Source organism: Rattus rattus, chromosome 10, assembly GCF_011064425.1.
Source record: "Rattus rattus isolate New Zealand chromosome 10, Rrattus_CSIRO_v1, whole genome shotgun sequence".
Lineage (NCBI taxonomy): Eukaryota > Metazoa > Chordata > Mammalia > Rodentia > Muridae > Rattus > Rattus rattus.
In genome coordinates, this window is record NC_046163.1 from 40,698,173 (window position 1) to 40,709,156 (window position 10,984).

Below are 10,984 nucleotides of genomic sequence, written 5' to 3' on the forward strand. Positions count from 1 at the left end.
GAGAGAGAGAGAGAGAGAGAGAAGAGCCATCTAGGACTAAGGCTAGCAGGTGACTTTCCTGGAGGTGACCCACATTTTTGCATGGCCTGCAATGGGTAATCTCTGAGAGGTAAGGGTCCAAAAGACTTCATCTCCGGATTGCTTCTTGGAGCTGATATACCCAATAATCCCTAGGCATTAGCCTGCCCCATTGAGCAAATTTCCTGCAGATCAACATAAAGATGAACTGTCATGAATTAGTTCTGTTTAGAGGAATCAATGATTTTATAGAATTCCTGATTTGATTTAAATAATTTTAGGAAGAACGTTTTTAAGGAATGGTTTTAGTTGTTTGGCCAGAAAGATATAATAAAGTTAGAATTTAGAACAGAATGTACCCATTCCTCATAAACTAGTAAAGTAAGCAAAGGTTACATAATAAGGAATGCAATGAGGGTTCACAATTACACTAAAAAGAGAAATAGGCTGGGAACACATTTGTGATCAAGGAAAAACATTCATTCTAGGTCAGATCCAGGGATGAGGCCATGGGTGTGCACGTGATAAAGAGAAGCCATGTGAAACTGTGGCTTTGAACTTATAATGAGTTTGTAGAATGAAACACTGCTTTGAGCTTACTATCGACATCCTTCTGTAACTACCCTTTTGAGTAACACTTTATCTATGAGGTAGTTTTGCCTATGAGGTAGTTTATCTATGAGAACTTTTGCCTATAAAAAGGCCAGAGAATAGAAATAAGATGTTGGCTTGGGGGGGGGGTCCTATCCTATGCATCCATCCAAATGTATGTGTATGGCTTTTAGGGCTCAGCCCCATTCACAAAATATATATGTCTGTTTGTCTGTGTGTGGTTATGCATGAACACTTGTGGATTACATGAAACGGGTAGTCAGGCCTGATCAGAATGTGTGTTATGTTGTCTGTGTGAGTGACTTCTTTCTTTTCTCCCGGGTTCAGAGAGTTAACAAGCTCTGAGCCTCTTGCCTGGCTAGCAGAGCTTGCCAGAGAAGGCTTTAGCAATAAATCCTTCCATCTACTTCCCTGCTGCTAAACACATGTGTTAATCAGCCAAAAGCCAGCAGTTTCCAGCCACAGAATAAGCAAGAGGGTATTAAGTTTCCAGAAGCCATTAGCTTCTAGTTCCTACTACAGTGAGAGAGACTAACAAGGTCTTCACCCAACTCTTAGTTTCACTGTTCCCCTAAGGCTGAGCAGGCACCAGGAGAGAGAGAGAGAGAGAGAGAGAGAGAGAGAGAGAGAGAGAGAGAGAGAACAAACAAGACTCACAGCTTGTATATCTAACCTATGTCACATGTCTAAAGCACACCGAGTCCTCTATCTTATTTGCTCCTCAAGTTTTGCAAGAAAAAAAAAACATTTTAAGTAGTCAGGTCCAACCCAGGAAAAGGGATTTTATCCAAGTGCCCAGTGTATTAGGAGAAATCTCACAACATTTTTACCCTTTACCCTCTTGCACTAATAAAACACTACATAAAACCTTTTAGCAGTTTCTACCACAAATAACAATTTTGGACCAAACTCTTTTGCTTAGGAACTAGATGATACAAGGGGCTGAACAAACAGCTCAGCATTTAAGAGCATTGGGTGCTCTCCCAGATGACCTGGATTTGATTCCTAGCTCCCATTTGGTGGTTCACAATATGCTTTAATGTATGTGATCATATCTTCTGACTTTCTTGGGTACCAAAAACACATACAGCACACAAATACACATGCAGGCAAAATACCCATACACATACGTTTAAATAAGAATATAAAAGGAAATATTTCTTAGTGGCCTCTGGGTTTTACTTATATCCCTATAACAAGTACCTTTTGCAGTAATAGAGGAGGCAGGCTATACCTGACAGTCAGCTCCTGTCCTCTGCTTAGCTCCTTCTCCCAACAGAGAGGGTGAAGCTCAGATTCTTTTGTTTTTGTAGAAGGCAATGCAATGTTAGAAATGGTCTTGCTAGTAACCACTGGGCCACTCTACAGCTTAGATTATAGTCTATTTGGCTTGATAAATGTCTTTTATTACTGATATTGTAGCATGAAGCCTCCATGTGTACTAAAACAAATCAATTAACTTCTACCCCCTTTTCCTTTTTCTCACCAGTAAGTAAAGGGATGAAATGTTATTGGAAAATGACAAAAATAATATATTCTGGGCTAACTTTATAAAATTCAAACCTAACTGTTTAGCCTTACTGAGCAGTCATTTCCAGTCAGTATGGGGCAGGAGGACCCTAATTCACAATGAGCAGAAACAGGGAAATAGATTGATGTGGAATATTGAGGCAGTTAGACTACGCAAAGGCCTGAGGATTCAGCACGAGCAGTAGTCTGGAGAAAACTTGTGACATAGATGACCAGCATCGTACTGGGATGCTGTTCAGAGCTCATGAGCCCTCCCTGCCATGAAATACCCAAAGACCACACTACCCTGCATATGATGGGATCATCCATTTTTGTGGGTTAGAACAAAACTATCCAATACAAATATTACAACGTGATTTGAGACTTTTAGCAGTCACATGAAAATGTGAAATTAATTTAATAATGTTATGTTTACCTTAATAGACTCCAATTCTTAACATTTTGATATGTGGAGCCAGTCACATGCTGATGAGACATCTCTCTGGAAAAAAAAAAACCAATTCACGTTGGTGCCTTTGCTGATTTCCTTGATATAAACATACTCACCATAGTCTACTTTAAGCCAAGATAATGATAGGATGATAATAAATAACAAGTGTTGAAATTCTTATAAGTGGAAGACTAAATTTGTATTTATGTCTGTATTCTTCTCTTTCTCTCTTCTCCCTTTGTTCCTTCCTTCCTTCTTCCCTTATTTCCTTCCTTCTTTTTATAGTATGTGACAAAAGTCAATGGCCAATGAGAAACCGTGAAACTCATTTGCACACAGAACCCCTGACTTATGCCAAGTGCCAAGATAAAGGGCTGGTAAAGGGCTGGTGCTGAGAGTGCAGAGGCCAGAACATAGACGCGCTGAATAGACAAGAATGAAACTATGGCCTGTGATATAATCTAATTATGTTCAAATATTGAGCTTGGCCGTACTAGGGAGTGGATACTAGGGGTACACAATTGAGATTGGTACTAGGGGTACACAAGGGTATATGAGGATGGATGGGGCTTAAGGCTTTCCTAGTAAGGGGAGACAGCCACATGTCCCTGACACACTGCAGACAGCTCTGTGCTGAAAGAAAGGCCTCAAGTATCTCCCCAAGACTGAGCCTACAGAAGAAGAAAGGGGATGTGGTAGGAAATGAGGCAGAACATACACAAGAACGTGTGGGGATCTGGAGCATGGGTTTTGCAGGGCATCCTTTAGGACTTCTAGGTCAGTGGAGTGAAGTCTTTCCCAAGTTTTACCAGGACGAGTTGGAAACTTGAGTCAATATAGGAAGGTTAAGAAAGCACAAAGGATTGTAGTGAAAGACCTGTACCAATTCCCTCAGCTGATTTGCATAAAGCAGTGGTGTGTGCGTGTGTGTGTGTGTGTGTGTGTGTGTGTGTGTGTGTGTGTGTGTGTGTATGACTTTTGCAGAGAAATTATATTCCAAAGACTTCGAGGACCAGCTTAAGGAGAAACAGAAAGGTCGAGTGGGAGATAAGCAGTATTACTTTCAAAGAGAAGGACAAGTGTAGATCATTATTCTTTGTTTCCTTTTATCCTGCTCAGTCTCTGAGCCAACGTGTCACTTCATGCTGTTCTTGGTGACCTAGGTCAACATCTTAAAACTGGTAATTAACATTCCTCCTACTGTTTCCTTTTACCTCTAGGTCTCAATTAGCAGATCTTTGGAAGTAGGAAAGTACAAGAAAAACAAAAACAAAAACAAACCCTAAAGCCATAAAAACAAAATAACAACAACAGAAAAAATTCAAAGGGAAAGATTCCCCCAACTTTTGAGTTTAAAAGCCTTAGACAGGGGAAGGGGCACAGAAAATGTTTGATGAGGGGCAGAGAAGATAGATTAGTGGGTAAAGTTCTTACTATATAAGTTTGAGGACCTGATTTCAGATCTCTAGAGCCTACATAAGGGCAGATGGGGTAGTGCAGGTGTCTGTAATCCCGGCACTTTTATGAGGTGAAGGACAGAGACAGAATCCCTAGAGGCAGGCTCACAGGCCTGGTAGACACAGTGCCTTACCAGTAGCTGTGTCTCAAGCAAGTTGAAGGTGAGGACCAACACCCATGGCGTCCTCTGACCTCCTCATGTGCCTTGGAACACATCAACCTGCAATCATTCCCACGAATTCACATATGCACACACATATGCATGTAGGCACATGCATCTTTCTCACACACAGTGATTAAAAAAAGAAAAGAAAGGAAATGTTGAATGAGTAAGAGAAAGGTTTTCTGGCCACCCAGATAAAGATAAGATGCCTAGATAAAGGTAGATTCCTGAGGAAGTGGGGAGCCATGTCCCGCCATGTCCCGAACAATGAGGGTGGAGGTGGGGTTTTGTCAAACCCACAAACTGTGTTGTAAGATGTACGATTTTGTTCTGGGAGTTTCTAGCAGCCTGTTAGGGATTTGCCTCATTTTTCACACATTTCTCTGTCCCTCCCTCCCCCATAACTGTCTGTCTGTCTGCTTTAGGTTAGTGCTTTTCAAATTTCATATAGGTATACTTCTTTTGAAGCACAGACTCTGGGATCCTGCATTTCCCCACAAGTCCAGGGTGAGAATGAACTTACTGAACTTGTTATACACTCCAAGAACAAGCAAGGCACAGTCATTGGTGCATGCAAATTCTACAGCATCTCAGAAGAAAATCCCAGTCTCCATTTTGAAAGTGGGGGGAGTAAAAGTGATCAGGGTTTGTCGTCTGATACAATGATTTGCACAGGAGGTAACAACAGTGATTGATGGCTGGACCCAAAGGAAACCTCTTAAGATGTAGTGTGGGTAGTTAACATTGAAAGGGTCTTCAAGGTTAAAGACCTAAGCCCACACAACACTGCTGTAATTGTGGGATCTATTCAGACACGTTGCTTGGTTTATTACATAGGTTATTTCACTCTATCCTCAAAACAAGAGCAATATTTAAGAAAAGATTTTTTTTGACAAAGAAATTGAAGCCAACAGGATAAAGCTCTTGCTATCATAGGGTGGGCATATCTGAAGGTGTAGTCAAGACACCGTGATGTTTTGGCACAGTTTTTTATAATCCAGATGTCAGTAGTGTCTTTGTGATGCTGTAAAGATATCACAAAATGTGTGTGTGGTTGCTCAGGTGAGGGCGGAAGCATGCTAACCGTGGTCATGGTCTATCCCTGATGCCTTGCAGGATTTCTACACAAGACTGTCCTCATGCTGGAGAGGAACAGGCACACTTTCTGGTAGTTTCTTTCTTTTATTTTTTTCTTTCCTTTTTTTCGGAGCTGGGGACAGAACCCAGGGCCTTGTGCTCGCTAGGCAAGCGCTCTACCGCTGAGCTAAATCCCCAACCCCCTGGTAGTTTCTTAAAAAGCAACAAAACCCCATGAGACTCAGGTCCTGTCCTTTTTATCTGATAGCTTCTTCAAATCTCATCTTGAACAACCACCACACTGGAGACAAGTACTTCCATAAAGCATACTTAGCTATCAGGTGGTTTGGTACGACTAAGCCAACAAGCCTTAATTACCTAGTTTTAATTCCAGTACTATTGTGGTTAAGTTCCTCAGGGAGTCCTGTTCTTTGTGTTGACTGTATACTTTCTAATCATCACACAGTGTTCCTGAGAGGACTGAATGAAATAAACCTTCTGTGCTTGGCATATAGAAGAGGCAGCATAGATGTAAGGAGTGTTTTTATGTACTAAACTTTTCAGGGAAAGTAAATGACTAAAGTAACAGGAAGATGTTTGTGGGACTGGAAAGCTGTTCGGATTTTATTGCGGGCGGTGAGCAAGAGCCATATAAACCTTGGTGGATAGGTAGAGGTTTTCGGGGTGAGTGTATTTCATTGGTTGGGGCAGGGGTGCTGGAATGCTTCATTTGCATAAAGTGGAATTCCAGGTGCTTGCTTGACATGTCGTTATAGGGGGGCAGTATGTTTATCATGTAGCCTGGTGGTAATCTGGCCACCAAGCTACATGAATACCTCAAGGGTGGTGGAGTTAGAGTTGTGTTGGGACATGCTGACACAGAACAAGGAGGAAACAGTCCTACTCAGCCAGTCTATGGACCAGATTTCCATGGTTAGACACATCTCACCCTTACTCTTGCTCTGGAATAGCTCTTCCAGTCACATGACTGTTTGGTACCTCTGAGTTTTATAATGTATCATCATACCCTTAAATAGCTGCTGGAAAAAGAAGCATCAAGTAATGTGAAGAATGAAAAGGAAAATTGGCCCCTGAAGAAAAGGGGCTAGCGGTTCTGAAACCCAAATGGAACATCATTCAGTGAGTTCACATTTGCATTTGGACTGGTGCTCTACAACCGGTTTCAATGAGCAATATGCATCGCAAGTGTATTAGCTTCAAATCTAAGCTCTAAGTCCAGCAGCCAGGAGACTTCTGCATTTAACAGTGCCACTTTCAATACTGTTTTCTCTGCAATCATAAGCACTGTACTTCAGATCTCCAAGCAACAAACTCAGATTAACTCAGCAAATCTTTATAGAGAGCTTATTCTGGCCTTGTGGGGATTCAGTAAAGTGTTGCTACCTCAGGAGTAAACAACATCATGGGGAAGACCGAAATAATTTCAGGAAGTTGTAAGAGAAACTAGAGGGCAATCAAAGTTCTTTCTCTGCACAGGTGAAAATATTTGCATTCTCTTTGGGGCCCCAGAGGAAAGTTCTTATCACAGAGGGGGTAAAGCTGGAGGAGACCTCTATTTACTTCTGGGGAGACTCTCCGAGCTGGCTCTGAAGAAATCTTTCAGAAATATTGTTTGCCATGTGTACTGGTTCAGAATTGTAAGAAGGAATAGGGGTTTTGAATCTTTCCAAACTCTTCTAATGACTCTGATGATCAATAGCTTTGTGAACCATTCAGGCTACCAATGCTCTACTCAAACCTAGAGTTCCCTCCACGATATTCTTCCAAAGGTTTTGTTTTCAAGATTTATTATCTTTTCAATTGTGTGTGTGTGTGTGTGTGTGTGTGTGTGTGTGTGTTCGAATGTGTTTGAACTCAGGTCATCAGGCTTGGCAGCAAGTCCCTTTATTTGCTGAGTCATATCCCAGCCAAAGACTTTCAACTCTTCATAGGATTATGATCTTACAGACCATAAGAAGCACATGGTTTGGGAATCAGGGAGAACGAGAGCGGAAGGAGGGGCTGAATGTTTAATTTAGGAGTTCACTGAGAAGGACTATGGGTTTGTGTCAAAAGTAATAGGAATAGAGAGTACGCAAACACGAACAGGAGCCACACTTTGGGGACAGACATCTCTGTAGAGTTTGCCTGATCAAGGGTAAAGAAAAGTCAGTGCTAATTCTGAGTCTTTAGAGCTTCCTGGGCAGCCAAATCAGCACCCCCCAGATCCACAGCAGGCTGAAGACAGAGAGGGCAAGCAGAGAATCGGAAGAATCCAGCTTGATTCTGTCACTTCCCACTGACCTTTGACTCACTCCCTGTGAATGTTCAACATACCCAGTGCATGACGGGCACGTAAGGCTCTCTGCACTCACTAGTCTCCTTCATTTGGTTTATAATCTTACCATCTCTCACTTAAAGAATTGTAAGCCCAGGGGCAGCCCTAGATCACACTGCTGTCTTTGTTCAAATGGGAACAAGGTACTCCCTCCGGGTTTATGAATTAGAAAAACCGGCATTGACCTGTGTGGATGCAGCCCGTCAGTGTTGGGGAAATAGGATAAACCATTGTAGGAAGACAGTGAAGGGCTTGGAGCGCTGAACAGAGGTCGTATTGTAGAGCATGCTTACATTTTTAGTTGGCACAGAACACTCCAAAAATTTCTCTCAGGTGATCACCTTAACCCCTCCCTGCCATTTCTATTGGTCTTACCCAGCGTCCTTAAAACCAAAACAACTAAAATGTAATCACATCACTTTTTTCTTCAAACCTAGCTCCTTCAAAGAACATTCCAAAGTCCTTGACTCATAACAAAATTTATTTCAGGATAGCTTCCCAGGAACTCACTATCTACCATCCTATCTTTCCAGCTACAATTCCCAGAATGCCCAAGCCAGATTTACCTAGCATGTACTGCCTGCTTCTGCCCACTGCCTGTCCCTACTTCCTTAGAAAACCAGACTTAACCAACTCATCTTATGGAAGCCTACCCCTTTAAAAAATCCAGCGCAGAGTGCACCCTGCCTCTGCATCCTTCCTCCTCGTGTTGATACCTCAACTCCATCACCTTCTCAGCTATCCTCTCTTTCCAACTATGAGTCTTCCTGAGGATGTGCTTTATTTATTCTTGTGTTTTCCCCCAGCCCAAGGATTCAGGCACCTGGTCCAGGCTTACCGATGGTGATGACATACGTAGATATTTCAAATGAACAAACAAACAAATAAAAAACCCCAAATACCAAAAACCCCAAAACAACAACAAAATCCCCCAAACCAAAAAAGCCCCCAAAAGTTTTGCTACTCTCTGAACATGAGATATTCTGTCAGCTTGCGAAGTATTTTTATGTTCTATTCTTCTCTATAGCTTTGGCTATTCTTGAGGGGGCTTAATGTCTGTGAGAAGTATCCCATCTTGGTTTATTTCACTTTCTGGGTTACCATGCAAAGCAAGTCTATTCTGGCAGACATATTTACTTTTGTAAGGTATTTTACAACACGCTGCCCACAGAGTTAGTGGTTCACTCGAGTTCTTTACAAACATCTTGACTATGCTTTACTAAAAAGCACTTTCCTGATGGAGACCCCTGCCCATCTGCCCAGGGGCCGAAATCATGTCAGACAGTGGTTTTTGTCAGTGGTGTTCAAATGCTAGGAGCTTTGAGATGCTCACCCAGTCTACCAAAAACCACACCTAGAATCTCCAATTTACTTTCTAATTCTTCCTCCCTCTCCTCCCTTCTCAGCTGTGTGTGTGTGTGTGTGTGTGTGTGTGTGTGTGTTCCCTTCACAAGGGCTATGAAGGAATGCAGTCCAAAAAAAAAAAAAAAAAAAAAAAAAAAAGAAAAGAAGTGTGAGACATCACTTAACCTTCAGTAAAAGTCACTGGAGGAAAAGCACTGCAGGAGGTCAAGAGGGAGAAGCTCAGCTGAACTCAGGACCAGCGTGGCTGCCTCTGCTTCCTTGGCACAGGATAACAAACGTTCTATGGTTCTTACTGTATATGAGGGGAAAGAGTGTTTCTCAAGATGGGCATGAACTCCCAGGTGTTCGCTGTGTTTTATCCTTTTGGCTCGTAGGGGAAGTGATTCACTCAGTAAAGCCCTTGCCATGCAAACATGAGGTTCTGTTTGAGCCACAGCGTCTGTCCCTGTAAAAGCTGGTTTCAGTGAAGCACGGTTACAGTCCCAGCACTGTGGAAGCTGAAGCAGGAGGATTCTCGGGGCTCCTGCTGGTTTAGTAAAATTGCAAGTTCCTGCTTCAGTGAGAGACCATTCCTCCAAACTGAGTTGGAGAGTAACTGAAGAAGGTATCTGATAAGAACCCCCAGCCACCACATGCACACCAGTGCAGATACCCGCACCCACCACACACATCTAGCTAGCCAGACTCTGTTCCCTGTGATTTTCAACATGAGTGTTTCTTCTTCTTCTTCTTCTTCTTCTTCTTCTTCTTCTTCTTCTTCTTCTTCTTCTTCTTCTTCTTCTTCTTCTTCTTCTTCTTCTTCTTCTTTCTTGTCTCTAGTTTCTATTAGAGTTTTGGACTTTCCCCCTATCATCTGTTTCAGTCTTTTTAAAATTATTATTAATCATTTTATTCGTTTACATTTCAAATGATATCCCTCTTCCCTACTGTTCCCCCTTCTCTCCCCTTTCCCCTTTACCTCTATGAGGGAGCTCTTCCACCCACCACCCACTCCTGCCTCGCCACTCTAGTGAGGCATCAAGCCTTCACAGGACCAAGGGCCTCCCCTCCCACTGATGTCAGATAAGGCCATCCTCTGTTACATATGTGGCTGGAGCCATGGATTCTGTCCATGTGGACTCTTTGGTTTGTGGTTTAGTCCCTGGGAGCTCTGGGGGATCCGCTTAGTAGAAGTGACTGGTCACAGCTGTTACGTATTATGCAACTGGGGAGTTACAAACTGATTTTCCTTCCACCTTTTGTCTTCATATCCTGCTTCCCTGAGGAAATGATCGCTGCAGAGTAGCTTAGGTGAAAGGAGTCCTACCGTTAGTCTCAGATGCATGCCTTAGCTCCCAATACATTCTCCGAATGGAAGGCCTCATCACTGTCATGTAGCCATCAACTGATTTAAATAGTTGATTACTGTGGCAAAGTACCTTGCTTTTCCTGCAACTCGTGTTTCCTTTAATATGCTTCACATCTGTGATATTTTTCTTTGTGACATATTTGTGAGTTTCATGTGCCTTCTCATACTCCCGGCGCTCAGAATATTTCTTTCTCTCACTTCTTTCTTTAAATATCTGTTGATGGCTCCATGATAAACCATGGGACGTACTTTCCCATAAAGTAGAGAGAGAATTATGTTCACCATCCCTGTGCTATCTTATATAGCATTGACTTCATAGTACATATTTAATAGATATTTGGCCATTTCGGACCTGACATTAAAATTTCACACTTATTTGGTCTCGCTGTGTATTTCAGTGACAAAGGTTAAGCAGTGGGCAGTTGGCTACTGGAAGAATATATTTTTAAAGGTTTTGTTTTGTTTTGAATGTATGGGTTTTATGCCTGCATGTATGCACCACTTGCACACTTGGTACCCATGAAGGTTAGGAAAAAGCCGTCGGGTCTTCTAGAATTAGAATTACAATGGTTTTGAGTCACCACATAGAGAATTGAACCCCAGTCTTCTGGAGCAGCAGCCAGTGCTCTTAACCACTGGGTCATC